Genomic DNA, 2,789 nt, shown 5'->3' with positions numbered 1-2,789 from the left:
TTCTGGTTCTGTCTGTTCCAAGAGGTTACTTGTCTCTACTGGTGGCAGCAGTATGAGATTCTAACTGAATATTTCCATTTTTTCTGTTTGCAAACACTGTGGTCTGCTTCCTTGTAGATGTTTGGTCCAGGACTCTGGTTTTGATAACCTAGGTTTCGAGCACATTGGTGAAGTTTGCTTAACAAACTGCAGTGTTTCACTGCTGTGAAATGTTGCCATTTGATGTTTTTTGTTCTTGCACTGTATTGGGGGTAATCACCAAATCTTGTAAGACATGTTGCATGGGTAAATGGGCAACTCACGGCCTGTTTTACAGAAACTTTGAAACATATGTTATTGCTTGGTAAGATGAAGAGTGCTACATCTCAATATCAGGCTGGACCTCTCTCAGGTACTCTAGTGGCTTACATATGTAAGCATTAGGAGATCATTTGTTGTTTTATACAGTGGATGTTGGTGTACGATTACCAAGAAATTCTTCAGAAAGTCAGTGGCCACTTTTGGAACAAAGTTTCTAGGACTTGATCCAAGAGATCTCTGGTAATTTTAGATCAATGTTGTTGTTGTTGTTGTTTGCCGTCGAGTCGGCCCCGACTCATAGCGACCCCTCCTTGGGTTTCCGAGGCAGTATCACTACGGAAGTAGGATTGCCCAACCTTCCTAACTAAAACAGCTTGAAATTATGTGTTGTTGTTGTTATTATGTGCCATCAAGTCAGACCCGACTCATAGCGACCCCTCCTTGGGTTTCTGAGACGGTATCACTATGGAAGCAGATTGCCCAGCCTTCCTTCCGAGGAGTGGATGGTGGGTTTGAACTGCCAGCCTTCTGGTTAGCAGTCAAGTGCCTTAGGCACTACACTTCTATATGTGTGTGTTGCCTTGTTTTGTGTCGTATTTTACGTATACATATATATTTTTTTAATATTTATTTATTTATTTATGTATATCTTTACATAATTTGGGTATTTTTTAGAACTTTTTTTCTTACTTGAAAAATATGGAACACTTCACGAATTTGCATGACATCCCTGTGCAGGGGCCATGCTAATCTTCTCTGTATTGTTCCAATTTTAGGATATGTGCTGCTAAAGCGAGTCCTGTGTTGCGCTGTTTTGAATATGTTATGCTGCTGTTCATCATAAAATGAAAGATCCCATGAAAAATCGCAGGCTGAATCTTTGTAAGTCTGTTGTTTAAACTGACCTCAGAGACCCAGTGAATGTGTGATTCTCACTCAAGATGGTGTTCACCTGGATGAAATCTGTGGTGGGTCACCTAGAAAAAGGATGAGATTCTGTATTCTGTCTGAGTTTCCTTTCTATCTTCCTCTGTGCACTGCCATGAGCTTGATGTCCCCTTTGACTGTGGTCCCAAGCCCATAGGTCCAACTGCCCAGTCCCTTTGGGTAGCTGGCTGTGGCCAAGAAGTGACTACAACCTTGTCACTTGTCAGCTTTACTATATACCTGGTAATTCTTACAGAACATATCAATACACTTGTAGAAACATTGTCTGCCAACCCTATACGTGGTCTTGGGCACACTCCCCCCTGCACAGACATACATAATAGTTCAGCCTGCCCACCCATCTATGGACACATATATTCATGTGTGCCTTCACTGACAATGCAATACTGTATGTGCAAATGATTCAACTTTGTTGTCTGTACCTCCCATGTACCTCTCTATGTCTTCTGCTTCCTCAGTGCCACCGTGTTGATCACTCACATTTGGTACATTGCTCTTCCCTTCATCCAAATCAATACTTGTCTCTACCTGTCTAGCAATGTTCCCTCTCCTGCCCTCTCTCCCTTGGTAACCAACAAAGAAAATTTCCTTCCATATGTAAAGCTTTCCTTGAAATTTACAATAACAGACTAACACAATATTTGCCCTTCTGTAATTGACTTATTTCATTCAGCATTATGTCCTCCAAGCTCATCCATGTTATGGAGTATTTTGCAGATTCTACATTATTCTTTAGGGCTGCATAGTATTCCATTGTGTGTATGTACCATAGTTTGGTTATCCTTTGTTCAGTTGAGGGACACCTAGGTTGTTTCCATCGTTTGGCTATTACAAATAGTGCTGTGATGAACATGGGTGTGCATATGTCTGTTCTTGTTCTGGATCTCACTTCTTTAGGATATATATCTAGTAATGGAATGTCTGGGTCAAATGGTTATTTCTAATTCCAGCTTTCTAAGGAATCACCATCCACTTTCCACAGTGGTTGTATCATTTGACAGTCCCACCAGAAGTGTATGACTGTCCTAATCTCTCCACATCCTCGCCAGCATTTGCTGTTTTCTGTCTTATCAGCATGTATAATTTCTCTTGAAATTAACAATCTGCTGGCAGGAAGTGATTTTCAGAGATTATCCTGTCAAACCTGTAATCCATTTTTCAATTCCTAATACTGTATTTCCTCCAACAGCCATTCCATCTGCTAAAAAATGGTAGAGCAATATACAGAAATGCAACACATCAAGTTTTCAGAAATCTGTAATCAATAGCTGATCACTGTTTTTGTGCCGTTGACCTAATACAAAGCGTTGAGTTTCATTACTGGAAATGGAAGTTGGTGGGTTTTTTGTGATATAAATGTGACTTTTTATGTTACAGGATCAGTGACTTTAACATATTTGACTGAACTATCACTGCTGGTTTACTGTAAGCTACATGCTTGTATCCTAAACATCTAGGGCACAGCTGATCAAAAACAAACCAAATTCATTGCCATCAACTCATAGTGACCCCCATAGGGTTTCTGAGACAGTTAATCTTTA

General features: G+C 40.3%; 1 non-coding gene across 1 annotated transcript; it reads right to left on the bottom strand.

Moving 5' to 3' along the window:
- Nucleotides 1–993: 993 nt before the first annotated feature.
- On the bottom strand, nucleotides 994–1,096 carry LOC122151779. Its single transcript, XR_006164264.1, has one exon. It is a non-coding gene; the product is annotated as a U6 spliceosomal RNA (small nuclear RNA).
- Between the last annotated feature and the right edge of the window lie 1,693 nt (nucleotides 1,097–2,789).

The sequence above is a fragment of the Orycteropus afer genome, unplaced genomic scaffold (genome assembly GCF_000298275.1).
Source record: "Orycteropus afer afer isolate SDZICR_OR568_19922 unplaced genomic scaffold, OryAfe1.0 scaffold00701, whole genome shotgun sequence".
NCBI lineage: Eukaryota > Metazoa > Chordata > Mammalia > Tubulidentata > Orycteropodidae > Orycteropus > Orycteropus afer.
This window is presented reverse-complemented; position numbering and strand designations above follow the sequence as displayed.